The sequence below is a fragment of the Aythya fuligula genome, chromosome 8 (genome assembly GCF_009819795.1).
Source record: "Aythya fuligula isolate bAytFul2 chromosome 8, bAytFul2.pri, whole genome shotgun sequence".
NCBI classification, from domain to species: domain Eukaryota; kingdom Metazoa; phylum Chordata; class Aves; order Anseriformes; family Anatidae; genus Aythya; species Aythya fuligula.
The window spans coordinates 20,597,858-20,619,211 of record NC_045566.1 but is presented as its reverse complement, the minus strand read 5'-3'; the positions used below and the strand labels follow the sequence as shown (position 1 = coordinate 20,619,211).

Genomic DNA, 21,354 nt, shown 5'->3' with positions numbered 1-21,354 from the left:
ATGCCACAGATCTCAAATTTTAGAAAAATCCAAGCTACAACTAATTTGGTGAGAAAAATGAAATGCCTAAATATCAGATACGTTTTTCTACTGCTCAAAAGAACACTTTGAGACAGCACTGAAACACCCCAATTTATTAAAGCCATTCATTTTAGGGAACCACTATCTGCAGTCTCTCCTGTTTGGGTGAATTATCACCTTATTTTTCTTCATACAGACTGACAATTTGTTCTCCCACTTGGTACTACCAGCGAGGAAGTTGCCTCTTCCCTGTTAAGAGAACGGCTGACCAAGGCAGTACCTCGGCTGCAGTTTGGGAACACCCCATCCCTGTAATCGGTGTCAGACTGAGCTTGCCAAGCCAGGAAGGTTCATTTTCATCACGAATGTTATGGAAACATAAACGAGAGGCAACCACCTCAAAGGCACTGCTAGTATCTTCCCGAAGAAGAACTCAGCAAGCAGCTAGCCACAATAAGGTCAGGGTGTTTCTGGCCGGTGGCACACTCTGGCAACAGCTTTACCACTTCAAGGCTAAGAGATGCAAGAAGTCACACCACCTCCGAGACAACGGGGGAAAAACAGCCTCATGAGAAGAGCACAGACACAGCTACCAGTTTAAACACAGTGTCCATATAACGATTTATAAGGCAGCTTTTCTGACCCAGCAAAGTGGAGCAGGGTTCCCCAGCAGCGCTGCGCGGGGCTGATAACCGCTGTCAGTGTGAGGGGCTCGCAGGCGGCAGGGCTGCTCTCTCTCCGGCTGCTGTGGCCAGCTTTATCGCCAGGCACGTGGCAGCAGCTCACTCGGGGACCCAGCAGCACGCTGAAGCCAGCCCCAACCCAAAAAGAGGAACGTAACTTGTGAGTGGCGCCTCCAGCAGAGGGAAGGCTCCTCTGTCTCTTCTGAGATGTAGTTACTGATTTTTGAGGATCGCTACTAGAAAACGTTGGCCTTCTCTGCATTAGCAGAGATGCCAATTATGAGTTCCAAAACACTGCAATTTTCTTCCTGTAAGCGAAGCACTTCAATCAATATTAGGAGATTCGTAAGTAGAGAAAGCCACAAAGAACTACCGAGCAGCTGGCCTAATGATAAGATCCCAGCACCACACCCCAGCGCCCCAGGGAGAAGAGATGTCCAATTCCATTAGCGACGTGGAAGCAAACAGGGAAAGCAGACACCAGAGAAGGAGACAGACTGGCAAGAAAACTTCAGCTGCCGAAGCCCATCGCTGCTCCTCATCGTCAGTCCTTCCTCACCCCGAAAAGTACGACCACGAAGACATCTGTGAGGTTCAGTGCCAGCCCAGAAAGCTGTCACCCAGCAGCCACACCGACTCCAACACAGCCCCAGTCAGCAAGGGAAGCCTTCTTCCCTGCTCCCCAGAGAGATATCCCTCCTGGAGGGTAACTTCATCGCTGCCCGATGCTGGTTCTGCACTTAAGACTCTCTCTTCATGAAAAGAATACGTACAACCATGGATACTTTAAATAAATCATTGAAATACTTCAAGAAAATCATTTAAAAACTAGCTTTTTTCTCTCCAAAGAGGGTACAGCTGAAGTAAGTACTTCAAGCCTTCAGCTTTTCTACAATATGCTTTTGTTTACAAACAAGGGATTTAATGAGAGTTAAATAAGGGTGCAACAGCTCAGCAAGACTTTTTCATATTAGATGCTTGCACTGTTTTTAATCAAACAAGCTTCTGTTTTTAGCTATATCACTCAACATGGCCAAGCAGATTTTATGTTCATCCATCTAACTTAGCATAAGAAATCTCTCTGAATTATTACATCGCTACTGTATAAAGTCTATATTAAATGACTTTTCTATCACAACAGATTTCACATTTTCCTCAGCTACCCTTTCCAGAAGTTTAGGCCCAGCAACACACTTTCAGTTAATGCTTTTATCATCCAATTAATTATGAAATTGAGATAAGAATTACTCCTAATCCAAATGGTCATCCCCAAATCATGAATGCATACGCCTTTGTTACTGCAAACCTGCATTGTATGAAGAGCTCATACCTCCTTTAGAAGTCACAGCGTGGACGTGCAAGAAGCACCCCCTGCGAGCACATGCTACAGCCTCCGCACCCACAGGCTCTGCAGGTTTGTCCCTCAGCTCCCCACCTCCCCAGGGCAGGCACTCCACCTCTCTGACAAACCCCAATACTTTGGTGAGTGTCCCTGGGTGCCTGGCACGATGCCATCCTACGTTCTTTACAGGTGTGTGCACTGTTTGCACACCATGCATATAGTAACATACGGGTGGTCCTTTCTCATCTCCTAGTCCTACAGCATTGGTTACCCAAAACAGAAGAAACTAAAGCAGTTCTCCTGTTAATAAGAGACACCCAGAAACTGTTCGATACCAGCAAACTGCAGTCCCTAAACACTAGCTCAAACCCAGGCTGATGTGAATACTTCTGCTGAGAGAAGTTACGTTACCTTCCCTGAAACGTGAACCAGGTCTTACTGAAGAAACTTCTCCGCCACTAAGCCAGCTTCAGAGAAGAGTAAAGGCTGATTTTTCAACAGGATTAAACACAAGTCACAGCATGAAATGCAGTTTGAGCTCAGTCATTACACAGGCAGAATCCACATTAAAAAAAGCCAGCAAGTTAATTAAGTGCAAGGGCAAGCCATTACACGCAGGCACTGCGGAAGCTGTCTGCACGCAGGACCTAAAGCACGCCACCTGTGTACGAAGAGCTGCTGCTCTTCAAAGGTAAAAAAATAATGCTGTACCTCAAAAGTAGTTTTTCCACTTCTTTAATATGCCTTCAACTTCATACAACATCGTACATCTGGAACCTGCCTCAAGTGAAAACAGCATTGACTTTTTTTTGTTTGTTTGATCTCCTGACTACAATTCAGTTAACATCACTTTCCTCTCCAAATTCCTTTCGAGGTATTCTGGGTAGACACTTTGAACTCTTCAATACACATTGTCAGTCTAGTTACACAATTTCCACAAATAAACTTCCTGCCAGCACAGTTAGATCTACACGACGACATTACACGGTATTAAAAATAACCAAACAATCTCAATTTCATACTGTGATTAAATTTGTGCTGTTACATTTGGCAGCGCTGCAATGAAGACCTTGTCCAACCTACCACAAAACAAGCTTGCTTAAAGCAGAATTTAAGATCTGCTATTACCAGGACTAGAAAAGGCACACACTAGAGCAAATCAGAAAGAAAATTACCTTGCACTACTAGCGAGAAGAGCACTGCTGGCAAGGCATTTCACTACGAACGGCAGAATTCATTATCGAAGGGTTGTCTGGCAGAATCTGTTCCAAACCGATCCAAAACAGGCTCAGGTTTGGGGTGTGGATGTAGAGGATTAGGAGGAATCATGTGTCATCGATAGGGCAATCAACCAAAGCATGGTTAGCCAGGCACTTTTCAAACAAGAAACAGCAAAAAAGTTTCTACTGTAGAGGGACACTGGCTAGCATTGCAGAAATAGAACAGAAAGCAGATTCATTTGAAACCACACACCTGACATCACCCAAGCACTATTATTTCTGAAAATAATAATAAAGCCTTATACCCAGCTGCTGTCCATCCTCCTCTTATCTTCAGGCAGTCCTGCAGGGCCTGGGCTTCTATCTAACCCAACGCACACCTCGAGTTTCTGGCTGCGCACTGTCTGCTACATCCACAGTTCTCAGAAACACAGGATGAGTGGTTAGCTAAGAAATCTTCCTAATTGTTCAGCAATTTAGCCCTCTGATCTCCAGGAGGTACTTGCAGATCACCTCAACTGTAAGGGAGGACTGAACTCAATAGATTCGACTGATCTTGTTCCAAGAGGCATGTTGGAAAGGAGTAACACACATTTCCATACAGTTCTGATCAGGAAACATCCCGCAGTTATTTGAAGATACTTAGAGGCAGGCCTGACAACTGACACCAAATCCAATTGGTCATTGTAAAAATATGCGACTGGTATTCCAAACAGAGTGACGGCTTCCACAACAGGGGGAGCTGCCACTACTCAGGTGTACTTACCAATAAAGCAAATGGAAAAAGTGGCTGGTAATCAAAGACAAGGCTGTTGGCAGGGTGGCCAGAGTTGCTAGCAATAGAAGCAGAGTTCAGGTGCCCTTTAACCACGCAGAGAAAGTTAGTTCTGTGACAAAGCAGGGCTGGAAACACAATGACTATGAGTCATCACTAAGCACACGCTTTATCAATACACCTCATGATATTAGAGTTACTAATTAGTGACGGCACAAAACAGTGATGCATTAATAGGAAAAAGAGTAGTCCAAATCGTTGGCCATCTTTTCTTTTATTGATTTAGGACTTCAAACTATTTATGTGTATTTTCAAATCCAAGATGTCCACCTAGAACTTAACGTGTAAGCTGATTGCAGAGTTTTTCAGAAACCACAAAAATACTTTGAAGGCTTCAGGATTAGTCTTTGGCTGGTTGGATAGATGGCTCTGTTACCAAGTTTCCAGTAACACCAGCAGCATTCCCTACACACTCCACCAGCCTACTGAAAAAGATGCAACAACTGTAAACTTGAGCTCTACTTCAAAGCAATTTTCCAAAACATTGCAAAGATTCTGCAATGCCGCAGGTGTTTCTGCATGGCATCCCACAGAACCTCAGGTCACACAGCTGGACAGAACTGAGATTTTTCCCAAGTCCCCAGACCCAGACAGGGATTCAGGACAGAATGCAGCTTGTGCTCTAATAGCAGGAATGAATGCTCCACAAGCTGAGCTATAACCAAAGGGACAAGCGATCCACTTACTGATTTCAGCTGGCTTATGGGAACTCTGATTTGGCATTTGCCAGCTGTCTCTACCCCAATCACTGTTTTCCATTCCTTTCTCTGCCATGACAGCAGCACAAGATTTTGTACAGCTGTAGACTAAACAGCTTGGAGGAGGGAAGGGAGAAGAAAAAGATTAATCTTCTTAGCTAGTTAGGTTCCCTGACACAGTTCAACCTACTAGTATTTCTGCCAAAACAAGACAGTGTGAGAAGTGAGCAATCAAGAAAAAAAAGCTGCCACTGAAAAAAAGCATCTCAGGTCAAAACCTAATTTCAATTACAAACCAATCTCAATTGGCTACAACCATGGAGGACCCCAACTTTATCAACAAGTCACAGAACTCAGCAGCAGAGTTAAAAAAAAAAAAAAAAAAAAAAAAAGTTTGAGGTTTATATAAAACTAGCAAGTCAGAAGTCCGCCTGTGCCTCTTACATGCCTCTTCAGATGCAAGAAACTAAGACATGAAGCTTACAAAGAAAAACTTTGAGAACTGAGACTTTAAGCTTTTCATTGGAGGCTTCAGTCTGCCCATATGTTAATCTGAGAAGCTTCTATCGGAGCAGAACATGTGCTGTACTAACCCCATTTATTCACTTATTGGTCCAACTCCAGTAACTCTGTACCATTATACTGCTACCTCCGAACCTAAATGAAAATGTAATGCTATAGTTTAGGCAATTATCCCAAACCCTGTGCACCTTAATAATGTGATAAAAGCAATCTAATTTACAAATTGCATTAAGACCACTTTCTCAGGACCTCTGCCAGTTTTTATCCAGCCACCATTATCTAAGAAATACACCTTCAACTTTTAAAACAAGATCAATATTCTTTTTCCCCAACATGATCAATCTGAGTCAGTCTCAACGAGGAGAGCAAATTCCATAGGCTTAAAGCTGTCCCTTAATGAATAATGAGGGAGGCTCAAATCAAACAGCTTTTAATGCCATCCTACTACAACACTGGTCAGAGACTTGACTCTTAAATAGCCAGTCCTAGGTCGCTTCAGACTTAATTGATTGCAGGCAATACCACAGCTCCATTAGGAGGAAGAGATAACACCTACATATCCCCAAGCAGCAGTGCTACTGACTCCCAAGCAAACAAGATGTTCTGCACCAGGTGCTGCAAACATCTAAATTGCTTTAAAAAAGGCGATTCACCATGAAAGGCAGCACCTCAAACTTCTCTGCACCCTGCACTGCGCGCTTCTTGGCTCCCTCTCTGAGCATTTTGGCCCTCAGACAGCCGATGGACATCCAGTACAGGCAGCACAATGAAGTAAATGGAGAACTCCCAGAAATTACCTGTCAGGGTGACCACCTTTCAGCAGAGGACACCAGCAAGCTTAACCACCACTCTTACTCCATGCAGTTTCTGTTTATCCCCAGCATGCTGTTCTTTCTTCCTTAACTGACCCACGCTTAGCCCCCAAGTTATATTTCATTCCTTGCACCAAGAACTGCTTTAACGATCTAGAAAACAACGGCAAGAGGGGCAGTGACAGCTTCTAGCCAAGCTAGTCAGCTCTCATCAGGTTAGGACGTCCCTATTTTTTACTCAAAGATTTTAAAAACTGCTTTGACTGCTTCACTATGAGTGCTGGAAACAACAGGAGTCACCAGAGGGCACTAACACTTTCACCTAATGGCAAATGCACTCTTCAATTAGGAAGGCTGATAATTACATCCACATCATCATGTATATTTCATCTGGATTGAGCCTCAGCCAGCTTGTTCTAATCCACGTTCAAATCTCAACCACATGCTGATGAAGCAGTGGGCTACATCAAGTGCTGCGGTCGCACCCGCGATCCATGGGGGAGACGCAGAGTCTCCCCAGACAGACCCAAGGAAACAGAGGCGGCACATGCCTCTCCCAGCTCCCCTGCCATCTGAAGCTTACATTGCCTATTCAATGTGTTTGTATGTAAACACACACAAAAAAAAACACATCTGAAATAGGCAAGGGGAATAGATCGCAAGTCCTACACCTCAAAGAAACAAAACGAACAGCTATTCTTAAGAGTTGGCACCAAGGCAAATCCTACTTTACGGGACTGCAAGCATTTTCTTCCTTCAAAGGGACTAAAAAATAGAGGGGCTTTCAATTTAACAGCAAGCAGCAACAGATGCATTGCTCTCTCCAATCTGGCATCAGGAACTGTCACGATAGATGCTTTAACAAAAGAGGTTGCTCTTCACAACTGAGGAACAAGCAGGTTTTAAACCACCAAGATCACACATATACGACGCTAACAAGTATTTCCTGATGTTTGGACAGAGCAGCTCCTCAGCTTCTCGATGCCGGGCAGAGATACACTGCAGCACACCCTGAGATCTTCTGCAGCGGGAACCTTCAACTTGTGGATGCAGCTGATACAGCCCGAGAGACGGAGCACAGCCGGGTGGGTACAGCCCTACAGAAATTAAGGCAAAGCTGCCGGGGTCTGCAAGGCGTACAGCTTCTTTTTGCCAGCATTACTGCCATAGGGTTTTACCCATGCAGTCATTATTGTAGTTGGGACTGCAAAGCAACATGGACATGAGAAGCAAAAGGGAATCCTGTCCTTACAGAAAGGCACAGAGGAAGCCCGAAGGCTATCGCCTCTCTGTGCTGAGGTTATGGCCACAGAAAACCAGAACTTATAATAAAGATAGGATAGTAAGGATTTTGAGATATCTCCATAAGCTCTAGAAGACACCATTTGTGCTGTATGACAGCCTACAATCCACCTGGAAGCCCTGAAGGAACTCTAATAAGACCAGCTGTGACTGCACTCGAACACGACAAATCTCCGAATGCAACTGAGGAAAACTGCATTTCAACGTATTCCCCACTGGCCCTTCACCGTATTGTTTGTTGTACTTTAAGGTTTAATGCATGGGTTGGTTTTTCTCGTTAAACTTCCCTATAAACTGAAAACACGGGACAGGAGGCTGCCTCTCCCTCCCTCAGCTGTGCTCAGCCAGCAAGCAGGTTCAATGACTCCCACTTACACCACGCTGACCTGAGGAGTCCCAGCAAGCAGCTCCGATGTTCAGAACACCCCATGCTGCCGAGCATGTCCTCCCCTTCAGCAACTCCCAGCCACCCTCACCCGACTGCAGGTGTCCTTTCTGCTGGGCAGGACACGGGATGGCACCAGCTTGCCCACAGGAGGGGCTCTAACGCCAGTTCCCCCAGAGTCCTACAGGGCTCTTAAGGATCTCAGTGCCAGAAAAGAGTTGCAGCCACACATCTGCACATCCCAGCGACCTGAGTGTACAGAACCCCTACTTCAGATACCCAATGGTAACATTAAGGTCTCACTTCAGCACTCTTCTGAGGTGGTGAGTTCATAAATGGACAAAACGTGGATCCCACAAAGCTCTCACTGTGCAAGAAATACTAGCCACGCACACATACTACGGGACGGTTTCTACTGCAGCAGTTCCAGGTATCTAAATGTAAAGGTATTAACATGAATGCCCTCTTACTTTAAAATAGTATTTTTAAGTACCTTTTGTAACTTTACCCCTTCCAAGAGCTGTAAAACAACACTCAAACCAGAAATACACCGTGCCTTTGATGTCTTACAGTTAGACAAAACGCAACTACGCTCCCCACCCTTCAAGCAGGTTTCAGCTCAGCTTTATTTATTGAATGAAAGGAGGAGCCCAAATGACTCAGCTCCAGGGAAGTATAAAGGAAAAGATAAATCCCTAATCTCAATGAAAAGAAAATAAGGAAGAAACTAAGATGGAAGCATGTCTTCATCAATGCAAATCTTTTAATATTCAAACGTATGTCAAGCAGAGCATTAGCACACGTAGATCGTTAGCTTTCCTGGAGTCTTCAGTCTGTCTTAAGAGTTTAAAATCAAAGTTTACTCAATTAGCTGAAGCTAAGAAGTTTGTCCTGTAGCTTCATGTTTGGTCACTCGTGCTGTGCAGCACCAAGATCAAAAAAATATCTAAATGGGGATTTTTGATCTACATGGTCACCGGCAAGTCCAGTGCGGAACAGAAAAGATGTCCCCAAAAATTCTGAACAAAGGCAATTTTTATAGGAAAAAAACTGACAGTAAACAGGATAATCTCGTCAAGAGCGTGTTTGTTTATTTTTCCTCCACTAACTGAGGGAGGAATCAAACACAACTTCTCAATATCCAGCCAAAATAAATTACGAGTTACAAGTATTTCACAAGGGGGCCAACAGACTCCAAGCAACTGCTGTACATCTTCCACATGCATTTGCAGACGACTGCTCTTCCCCTACCTCAGACACACCACACTAGCGTTTCTGTGCAGAATAAAGCGCCTTAAAGTGCCTTGCTGGGAAGAATATTTAAGTCCAGACTAGCAGGAGTGTTTCTTTACATACACTCGAAACTCTAAATACAGATGTCACCAGAGGGCACTCTTTCAATTCAAGCGACCTAGCTTAGCAAACTTCTCAGGAAGACTGCAGGCAGCCCACATGCAGGGATGTGCAGAGGCTGTACAAAGTAGTAATTCTGCTTCTGCAAGACATTTCCCTAAGAAAATACACATAAATCAAATGTAAATATTTCTCCCAGAAAAGTGAAGTATTTCTCGTAGAAGCCAGAAGCACTGCTAAGACCACAAGCAATAATCAACTTCTGTACTTTCCTCCACCGTGCACTTGCTGGTATCTATTCATTCCAACAGTTTTGGCACCTGTGTGGAGCGGATCAGTTTATGGAAAGCAGGACCCAAACCAGTACAGATCATGCAGAGGCACCCATGGAAGTCCTAAGACTATCATATCGTGGTCTAAGTCTTGCAGTAATAGAGGAAAAAACAGACGTGCAGCGAAAGCTTACTCTACTGCTTGCTGTTCTGTACCTGATGTTTTCTTAAGATGGCCAAGAATTAGACCATTTGCATGAAGATAATATATGGGCATCGGCAACATCAGTAGTTATTGATCTATGGTCCATGTTTTATTTCTATAGGACTGCTGAGATCTAAAAAAGATTTTTTTTTAAATCCTGTCAAGATGCAAGCCTGCCAGGTGAAACGTGACCAACCACTAAAATCAAAATAGGTCTACACATAAAAAAGGTTGCAAACCACTTCTCATGTGAATAGAAATATGGTACTAGTGTCCGTTTTGTTTAGAAACAAAACACCAACAGAATACTACTGAAATCAAGCCTGATGCACAGGCAGAAAATTATAAGAAAAAAAAACACACGGTGCATACCACGGCAATTTCCAGTCTTGAAAGAAATTGAGAAAACAGGTTCACAAGACATTGAGTGACTGTTTATGCACCTATCCCATTTGGCAAAGTCCACACCTCTTCCATATGCAATAGCAAAGACCCTTGGTTTATCACAGCAATGGAAGCGGTGGGGGAAAAAAAACAACAAAAACAAGCCCTGTGCAAAGGCACCTTTTGTCAGCACGGGGATGCCTCAAACAAACAATCCCATGCGCAGAATTTCACCAGGCGGTAACTACTGGTGAACACACAGGTGCTTGAAACTACCACCTATCATCACTGCTCATCTCGGTTTAAAACACATCACATCGTGGCTTTTCCAGCATCTGCTGCCGGGAAGGGCCCACACCGAAGGTTTTTGCTGCCAGACGAACACCCCCTCCCTGTCCCTGCTGCGTGGAGGGGCCGCCTGTCTGCTGTGCCAGCACCCCGGCCCCCTCCTGTCACCGCAACTCCCCCCAGACCCAGGCCACGGCCTGCGGGGACGGAGAAAGAAGGCACGATAACGATGATAATGAAGGGTAACGATGATAATAAAGACAGAGAGGGGAGCGCCGGCCGGGCCCCCCCGCCCCACAGCCCTCCATCTTGCGGCGAGGCCGCCACCGCCCCACAGCCGCTGACAGGGGAGGGGGCCCCGCCGCCCCCGGCCCGCGGGGGAGGGCGCCTGGCCGCGTGTCTGCCCCTGTGTCTGTCTGTCTGTCCGTGTGTCTGTCTGTCTGTGTGTCCATCTGTCTGTCCGTGTGCCCGTTCCTCGAGGGGGGGCAGGCTGCGGGCAGGGCTCGGGGCTCCGGGCACGGTGTGGAGCCGGGCAGAGGGGTGCCGGGACCCTCCCCGGATCTGGGAGGGGACGCGGCGCCTCCAATCCCCGGCCGTGAGCGCTGCCGGGCCCGCCGCGCCGCCGGGCGGGGGGAAGCCGCCTGTTTCTCCTCCTCCTCCCCGCAGCCGGACAATGAGCCCCGCCGCGGCTCCCCGCGGAGGCGGGCGCCGGCTGCCCGGTCCCCTCCTCCTCCTCCTCCTCCTCCTCCTCCCCGCCGCGCCGCGCCTCACCTGCGAGCGGGGCCGGGCCGGGCCGGGCTGAGGGAAGGGCTCCGGCTGCGGGCTGCGGGCTCCGCTCCGCTGCCGCCTGCGCCGGCTCCGCGCGGGGGCCCCGCCGCCCGCCCTCGCCTCACACCGGGGCGGGAGGAGGCGGAGGGAGGCGGGAGGGGGGGGGGGTGCCCGCCCCGCCGCTTCCCAGCGCGCATGCGCGCCGAGCCCTCCCGCCCCGCCTCCTCGGCCTCCCGGGGTGGCGGCGCACGCGCCGCCCTCAACGGCTGGGCCGGGCCGGGCGCGAGCCCCCGCCTCAACCGCCAAGCAACGGCCGGGCGCCGCGCGCGGGTTGCCATAGCGACGGGGGGGGGGGCTCGCTGTGAGGGGAGCCGGCTGGAAACTTATTAGAGTAATTAACAGGCAGCGTTCACACACACACACACACACACACACACGGTGCTTCCCAAACAATGCCCCAACAATGCTTTCGGCCGCCCACTGCCCCGCTTTTATCCTGTCACGGAATCCAGGCCCCGGCTGCCCCCTTCAGTCCCTGAGGGATAGAGGAGCGGCGGCGGCAGAGCGTCAAACTCGTTTAAACCAGGATACATGAAAGGAAAATAAAACGCCAAATGCCATCCATACGCTAAATTTGGTCTACCACCGACGGGTAGCTCTGTGACCAGGTTTGCAACCACGACATTTAACACAGAAATAAAATAAGATTCCAAGAGGGTACTGAAATAATAAAAACACCTCAGAAAGGGGAAGCAAAGGTAATTTTTCCCTAAGCTATTCTCCTTCAAAGGTAAATTGCTCCTAAACTAATCTCCTTCAAAGGTAAAATTTCCCTAAACTATTCTAAAGCAGGAGACAGACTATTTTGTCTTACAAAACAAGCTTCTCAGGAGTAGTTATTTAAGCAGCAGATATAGAGGGCCTGGAGACACAAATTGTGAAAGACACTTCACAACTCTTTCATTAAATGCTTCTGAAAAAAAATCTATATAGTGGGTTGTGAGGAGAGAAAGAAAAAAAAAAAAAAAAAAAAAAGCAATGTCATGGATCACAAACTGAGAAAGATGAGACAGGAAAACAAATGGTCATTCATAATTATGGTGAAAAACCCAAACCATAAAGTATTTTTGAAATTTTGTGATGGGATGTGTGTTGTAAACACCCTTACAAATAATCTAGGAAAAGGGCTGTGCAGAAGGAGACAACACTTGTAGAGGATGCGAGATTACTCACAAGTGTGAGGGCGGATTGGAAAGATATTCAGGGTGACCCAACTGTGTAGGAGGTCAGTACAGTGACAAATTCACTACTGATAAATAATCATCAATACAACAGAACACATAAAACTAAAATAAAGGTAATAATAGCTAAAGAAATGTGCAGACATCTTAAACAATAGCACGGTAGTAATCTCTCCTGAGTATATGAACGGAGTCATGCAAACAATGTGCCCAGATATGAAATGGAGAAAAACAGGCAAAACATTGGATATCATGCCATCGTTTCATATCAAAAAGGATTTTAAGGAATGAGTGATAAGGAGAAGTGATGAGAGGAATAATAGATTTTTTAATTAAAGATAAATTTGGCAGTGGAACCAAAATGCCCAGTTCCACCTAAGTGCTGAAATGCCATTTTTACATTAAAGACCCATGTTTAGTTAGTTGCAGAGCCCTCTATGATTCCTCAGTCTTTTCCAAGATGCCACCTTCCAAAATTCAGTTGCCCATTCTATATGCATAGCTGATGTTCCTTATTATTTTATAGGTGCTGATTTTCCCCATTATATTTAGTATATTTCCCCATTAGATTTATTATTCCATTTAAAATTCATTATTAGTTGACTATTGCAGCTGTGCTGTTAAATATTCAAATCACAGGAAGCATCAAAAAGAGAGGAAACGACTAGATGAAAGTATGTGGCAAAATAGTTGATTAGAATGAAGAACGCTGCTGTCAAAAGTAACAGGAAACCGCTGCCACTTGTGACTGGCAAACTGTTAGGGAATGTGTGCAGATGGCCAAACCCCACCAAACAGGGTTCATTCCAAATGCACGAGGCTGAAAATTTTGCAGCCTGCAGGACACCACTTTCATCTCAGAGAACAAAATTAGAAACAATATTTACTTATTCATCCTTCCTGCTTGTAGGTACTCTTCTGAATAATTATTGACTATAGATCATGGAAGTTATTTTTACAGCATTTTTATCCCAATTTTTATCAGCAATTTCTATTTATATAATCTGCTGCTCAACAGAGAAGTTACACTTCCCTGCAGAAGTGTAACTAACTTCACTGTGAATAGAAACCCCTCACGCTATGTAGGATATAAACATTTCCTTTTGTGAGTAACTGTTTGCATTTAACATTTTCTACCAACTGAGATGTTGGAAATTTGTCAGTATATTTTTGATTTCACAGGTGAAAAAACATTTTTCCATTAGGCAAAATAAAACGTGTATGCTTCCATGTACAAACTTTAATGTGTTTGCAGGAGCACCTGTAATGAAACATTGACACTACAATTTAAAGCGCTCGCTATAGTAAAATCTCAGTCTGTAAAAATGTCAGCAGATTACAGTGACTGATTATTATACGTTCATTAACAGAAGATAGCATAAGCATTTTAGATTAAAAAATTGCAATGTAAGTTACTTAAATGTATTCAGGTTTACTCATATAGATTGCAATATAAAATATTAAAAAAAAATGAAGAGAGGAAAAGCATTTGATTATAACTGATAGCAAATCAAATAGTATTTGATTTATATATATATCTATATCCTGCTGAAGGCAAAGCTCGGGGATTATGACTATACATTAATATAAAATCAAATGAATTTAGTTACTTGGGATGCTTGGCTGCAGAAAAGATACTTCTTAATCTTGTTTTGGTAACTAAAGATTGAAAAGAGCATAGCTTACATTTTGGCACCTAGTTAACACTTCATTATTACTTGGCACTAAGTAAACGTCTTCTAAGGTATGGTCAACTATCATAAAAAGTCATTAGTTAAACTCAGTTTGATATTAGATGTCCCAACAAAATAATTGCTAAAGCATATAGCTCCCCTTAGGAATTAATAAAATAATAGAATATGTTTTCTATGTATTTCAGTATATTTTATATAATACTTTTATGTATTCCAATATAGTAGACAATATTTATATAGCCTGTAAATCCTATTTTTTTTATTATTTTTCTTTGGCTAAAGTCATTCCATGAGTCTACCTGCACTTAATTCACATAGTACTTCAGTGCGAGAGATACTAAAGAAATGAAAATATTGCTAAATTTACTCTAAAATTTACAAGAATAAAATTGTTTTGTTTTCTTTTTCTTTTGTAACCGTGCAGTCATATCTCAAGTCTGCATCACTATGCTTAAGCGCTGTTGAGGTACCTGCCACCTGAATTTGTTACTTCGTGAGTTGAGAGTGCTTACCTCTGCAAGACTGACTTTATAGATGCAGTGCTTTACACTGTATGAGTTAGTATCTGGATTCTAGTAAGATATGTAGTCTACAACACTTAACTCGTACGTATTCCTGCTTTTTTGATCTGTCATTCTCTCTGGCATCCTTGCATTTGCTGTAGGTAAAATAGGAGACAGAACCGGATACATGTAACATTACTGTGACTGTCACCACCTTCCTCTTTCTTTTTGGAGGATGTTTATGCTCAATACATAATACGCACATCTTGTCTTCTACCCTTCAGTAAGGAGGATGAGCTTCCTGCTTCAATCATACAAAAATGCAATTTCCAGTTGGTTCAGTTAAACCTGAAACTAATCATAAAAAAAAATAATATTCTAACAGATAAAAATGTCAGTACCAGAGGAATCTGGTTCAAGTAGACACTAAGCACCCGGTGTTTAGAGTTTTCAGTTGGGGGAAGAAAACATTACAACGAATGTTTCACTGAAGAGTGTATGTATGCTTCCCAACTGCTCTAATTCGATACGTTCAACTGATGTGCTAATATTTGCTCCTAAAAGTATAGTGATTAATGTGAGAACACCCCCCTAGAAATATATATCTACTTGTTTCTCAGCTTGAGCAATAATGAAGGGATGAGTTGGACTCACAGTTACATCACCCTGATGTAACACTGGTTCTGGTTGTTTTTATTATTTTTAAGATTGCAGCTTTTTAAAGAATACATTCAAGCAGCTGCCTCTAAATTCACCCAAGTGCGTGTGTATACACACATATAAAGTGTATATACGTATATGTACACACACAGAGACTTTAAGAGGACTTCCTCTTTGCAGCTGCAAAGCACTTTTTTTCCCAGGGTCAGCAAAGGTTCTTCCATGTCTCAGCAGTACACAGATAACATGTTATTTCCTCACTGTCTCCCATGCAACTTACAGATTTTTCCACAGGAAGAGTATATATTTTTTCCTCTATTGCTTTCCTACGCCCAGATGTAAAATAGTTAGGAACTTGCTTTATGTTAGAGTCCTAAGAGGAGCCATTCGTGACAGGGACAGTAGTCCCTGGAAATATTAGGGAGGGAGCAAGAGGCAAAGAACGGATTGGCAGCACAGAACCTGAATACTGATGTCCTTTTTGTGTTTTCCTAGCATCTCTGTACATCACAGGAGACAGTACATCATTAGAGACAGTACTTGCAAACTGCTTAAAAGAAAGCAAATCCCCCCACAATTGTTTTTATGTTGTATAAATATCTATCTAGACGTTTCTCGTAAAGAATGGAGATGCTGGGATGCCTACATGATTTATACACGGAATGGAAGTAGCACAAACATGATGATTTAGAACAGGTTTTAATGACCATCTGAAGGGGAAAGATCCCAAATATGGACAACAGCAACTGTTAATTGGAACTAGTCATATTTCATCTATGTAAACAAAGTAATGATCATGTCTGCCACAAGACTTCAAGAGATTTATCTTCCAGGCTCCCTAATATGGATACATCTGTCCCCTGCTTAAATCCTATGTTCTTGCCATCTGCTCCAACACACTTTTTTTCAGCCTCAAGCAGTGATTAAACAGCTATTTGGAGAAGAAAAAAAGTCTTTTTAAATTTCTTACTAAAACATTATAAACGACTATAAAAAAAATGCAAACCCATGCCCCTCTTGGATCTCCATTGATTCTGTATACAAAATGTTATCAGTGAGATGCTTAACTTAAATTTCCAGGTAACGTTTGACCGTACGATAGGAGACATCACACCCACAGATTTAATGTAGTTTCAACAGAGAGAGTAATAAAGTAGCTGCAGATTAAGTTAATGTCATTTAGTTAATCAGTCAAAATATGATTAAGAGGTTACAACGTGGCAAATAAAGCAACATTCCACTTCAAAAAGAAGTAAACTTCCTCAGATTCTTTAGCTGCACCACAAGAAGCTTAGCAAATGATACTCCTTTGAGAAGTGCTGTCTACTTACCTCTGCACATCCTGGACGTGGTGGAGGGGGAAGGAAAGGGACGTAGCTCTCTCTTTCCTGTACAAGGAGAAGCAAGAACAACAATTCAGTAGATCCTGTCCTCCTGCCTTCTGGGCAAAACTACAGCCTGCCTGGTCCTCATGTGGGTCATGTAAATTAGGGAAGCTCTTTATTCCGCACCCATCGTTCACAGCAGACAGTGAAGGATCAGTCACTATCCATCTCTTACTGCTTATTGTGCAGTGCAATGTTGATACTGTCATAAATATAAACATTGAACTTGTCCTTTCTCTATGAATGTCCTCAAAATATTTTTTTTTGGTTGTTTCTTCTTCCTTTATGGAAGAAATTATGGATTTCACCTCTTCCTCATTTCCCTGAGCTTCACAGGAGGTAACTGGCCTCAGTACTTATGTTTCTTAGCCTTTGCTCTCTTGGCTGGTTTACTATGCTTCTGATATGCTCTGCAATTATAATTGCTACTGCTTGTAAAGATGGGAAAACAGGATTTTTTGCACTGCTTGTTAAACAATGTCATGTCTTTTCAGAAATAAAGCACAGCAAAGAAAATCTAAAATATTCTTTTTTCATCCAAAGCTAATAATCCTTGGCCGGAAATATTTGAGTATAACGTCTACTCGAAAAATAGGTGTAAATCCATTGAAGACTTTGCCACCCATTAGCAAAGAGCTTTTCTGTGAAGGATGTGGATGGTCCACCTGTTCAGCTTTAAATTTAGTAAATACCATTGATTAAATTATTATACACAAATAGAACAGATAGTTTTATAGCTGGTATGTTCACGAGAATTAATATAAACATTCTTGGGAATATTTTGGGGGTAAGTAAAGGAGCAAGACATCACCTTTTGTAGCCTACGTGTCTTGTGTTGGAGGGCTTCTATGCTGCCAAGCTCTTTGATAACATTGGGTAAGGCTATAGTATCTCTTTGATAACATCACTGCATGTAAACTGGCTTGTCAGGAGCTGGAGTTAGATGGCCTAAGTATGCTGATGATATGATCTTATATGAAAATTAGGAAGCCATGTTATAATACAGTTTTAGATCCTCATTTAGAGCTGAACAAAAGAGGTAGAAATAATGTTTCGGACTCTCAGTTGTTTTCCAGATACTCTGTTTTTTCCTGTGTATCTCAAGCATTATCCTACAACTAGGAAATGCTGAATGTTAGGATTTTGAAAACACTATTTAAGATAATTTATACTAAAAGAAAAAGACAAAACAACATTTAGAAAAACATCTGAAGGTTTCAATATTCTCTACTAGAAATGTTTGAGAGACCCATATACGAAATCAATCTGAGTTTCTAGATTCAAATTCTGTCTTAAGCTATGAAATAATTTTCATATCAATATAAATGCTCCTGGGAATATTGAGATTTTTCAAAATTTCACTTCTTACAGAAAAGAGAATCATACCACTTTCACTGCCCTATAATACCACTGCTGAGAATCACATTAGCAATTTATCACAACAGCTTCTGTTAAATGAGAGAGGAAAAAGCAATAAATATATTCTTAAAGTAAATAAGTCAGTGTCCATGGAGGCAAGGCCTGTCTCATAAGAAAAATCATCTGACACGGAGCACTGTGACTGTAAGGTCTAGTGTTTATAAAGTTGTCTCAGCTGGAGACAGCTGCTGAACTTTTGAAATTTTGAAGAGATCTTTCCTGCATCCACTAGAAAGGCTTTGAAGTACACTCAACAAGCAAATTCCAAAATACAATGGGTGTATTTTAGCCAGCGTTCACCTAAAGTCCTCTCCAGCTACTGCTCTATGCCACCTAATATCAGAAAAAGATACGTGCCTGGGACTCAGAGGAATATTACAGTTCAAAAAAATTGCATATCCATTTTAAATCCTCCTTTGAGAGTTGCATGAGAAAACACTTTGCCAACAATTAGTCTAAAGTAATGTAGAATTTGAGTATTTTATTTTGTACTACAGTTTATTATTACATTGCTTCTGCCAACACACTATCTGAACACTCTTCAGCACGTTACAAACAACTAAAATTTGACAGATTTATTGTCTTGTTCTTTCCCTGGAGGAAAGCTGTAAATAAGCTAGCTTGTTTTTTTTTACACTTCGTCTTTTAGATATAGCTACAGATGCTTTTAGTTTTCACTAGAGAAGGTAAAATTGAGTGAGAAATTAGCAAGTTTCACAGTAGTCTTTAATTCTTACAGGAATTCTTTCTGAGGTCTCGCCTTGGCCTCCTCTGTCTCCCACACAGATGGAATTCACCACATGAGGTACAAACTTCCTTTGTGTCTAAGGAGCATTGTAATTTTGCTTCCAGAACTGATAGTCTCGTATAGAAATACTGAGCTTAGTAACCTCAGTTTAGGACTATCACTTTTAATATCATGTAATATTCTGCAGTAAGGTAATGCAGAGAAAGTTTGATGTGCTTGCTTTGCCCACATTGCATTTATTTTTTTTAATAGTTGGCATTTAAGAGACACTATTCATTACACTTGTACTTGTCATAAGTAACAGTCCCCATTCTTTCAGCCTGAGAATTTACAAGATAAGGTCCAAATTTCCCTTTCAGGGAGAAGGTTGCCAGAATTGAATGCATGTTGTACTAGGGATTTTCAAATACCTATACATATACGATTAATAATTCATGAACCCTGGAGAGCATTTGGGTACCAAATAACCAATGGTGCTAGAAATAGAAGGGTAAAGGGACAATGTTTGGGGCTGCCTGTGCAGGTCAAGACATCATGTCAAAGAAAACAAGAGGTCGCAGAGAACAGCCAAGACACACGTACTACTTTGGTGAGTGTGCTTGTATGATAGGGGAATAAAGAGGAAGGAATAGGAGATGCCTTTGCGTGGGTGGAAACTACTGAGTTTCTCATATCTGGGCAATCATGATTTCTACACACTATCCAAGCAAACTGAATTTGGAAAATCCTGTCTAAACCAAGAGCATCCCAGGTGGCTTTTATGGAGATAAGAGCAGCAGGATGAAATGCAGAGTTCGGGGGGGGTGGGGTGGGGAGAGGATTTTTAGAAGATGAACTGAAAATCAAGCATGTAATGGACCTCAGTTATGGGCACAGTCCAACAAAAGCGGTACACAATACTAGTGCAGTGTAACTAAACACTGGATACAGAAAACATAGAAAATCCAACCGTACTTTCAGCAGTAGATTCTTAGCTTGAATATATTGTGCATTTTGGCTTCTGGCTTAAAAAATATTAAATAAAAGAGGATTAGGAAGAAGAACCTAGAAGAGCCACAAGAGCAATGCCCTAAAAGAAGACTGTAAAACAAGAGAAACTAAAACTCGTGTATACATGTATAAGTGCTTTGATCTACAAATGAGAATGAGACACAAATGTCTTATCTGCATAGTCATCTTCATCATTCAGTGAAACCAGCAGGGCAATGCACTCAAGGGTACACAAATATACATCAAACGACAGTTTCCACTCCAAAGATGAGAAAGTGCACAATGCTTTCAGCAGCATACAGTATTACAGATCTACAGCAGCATCGTGGGCCAGCTGTGGAAAGAGGCAGCACGTGTCCCTTCAGGAGAACTTACTCCCCAGCCTGCCCATGCCACTGTAATTCCCCCAGTCAAGGCCTTGTTCTCCCCAGTCCTCTGCTTTCTGCAGGCCAGCACGGCAGCAAAGCTCCTCTGCTTCCATGGCAGCTTCCCAGCTTGACTGAGGCTGAGACCAGCAGCTGGGTGTGAAGGCTTTCATCTTACCTCTTGGGAAGAGAGGTCAGGCAGTGTGAATCCTAAAGGAAACCTCACTACATCCCTACACAGCAGGCACACATAGCTGAAGCTGGGAAGCAAATGAAACACATCTCATTACCTGTCACAAAGTGTGAGAAAGAGAAAACACCTTGCCAAATGAAAAGACAACAAAATTTTGCATGAACTCTCCCCAGGTGCATGTTAATGCAACGTTCCACTTCTTTGGCTCCGGAACTCTGTGCTCTAGGACAAATAGTTGAGCAAACGAAACAAATAGCTTAAAAGATTTTTATTTTTAAGGATTAGAAGTGCATGTATAATAACAACATGCTTACAGAGGGAACAACTGCAAGCATTAGTGTCAGAGATGCTTTGCAGCATAAACTGATCACTGACAGGAGAAATTCCTCTCCTTTATATATTTTGCATAACGTTCAGGTACACTGCCTTCTGCTGAAGCATTAAATTTAGGCTACTGCTGGAGACAGAGAAGGTCCTCAAGAATAACAGTCCTCGGTTCTGTTCGTTGTTTTTACTACCAGCTATTTATAGTACATTATTAAAAAGTCAGACTGTACTGATTTTGTTTTGTGACAGAGGGAACAAATGTGCATATGTGAGGTTTATGTCAATGTGTGTTTGGATAAAGGACCTTAAGAAAGGATCTTAAAAATTAAGTTCTTCTGTTTCTCCCTTTTATTGTTGAATCCTATTTGAGTTAAGTGCTTGTGGTTTGGATTCACACAGGTGGGAAACATCTTTAAAGACCTTTCCATTTCAATTTAATCTATTTCCTCTGATGGTTTCCTTCTATTCTATTAAGTAACTAGACTCAGGTATTTAAACCAATTGCTGCACAATGAGCCATAAGAAAAGGCAGCAGGTTGGATGGATGATTATAAGGCAGGAGGTTTGAAGTACACTGACAGGATATTACCCAGTTTGCAGCTCTTATCTGTCAAAAGCAACAGAACAGAATGAGGGCAATTAGACTTACTAGCTGGTTTACTGACCTGTAAGAATAAAAGGAATAAAAATGCCAGAGTGTGATAAAGCAGGCAACACTTGCAAAACAATAACAGGACGT

General features: G+C 42.7%; 1 protein-coding gene across 3 annotated transcripts in view; it reads right to left on the bottom strand.

Annotated features, from left to right (window-relative positions):
• The window catches only part of RALGPS2 (Ral GEF with PH domain and SH3 binding motif 2), a 145,602-nt gene that overhangs the window by 109,385 nt on the left and 14,863 nt on the right, over positions 1 to 21,354 (bottom strand). For 2 of the 3 annotated variants that reach the window (XM_032192116.1, XM_032192118.1), the window contains exon 2: positions 16,520 to 16,576. The gene's annotated coding sequence lies outside the window, so the exon portion shown is untranslated. Of the gene's footprint in view, positions 1 to 11,093; positions 11,115 to 16,519; positions 16,577 to 21,354 lie in introns of those variants that run through there. The other variant, XM_032192117.1, reaches the window with a different exon arrangement.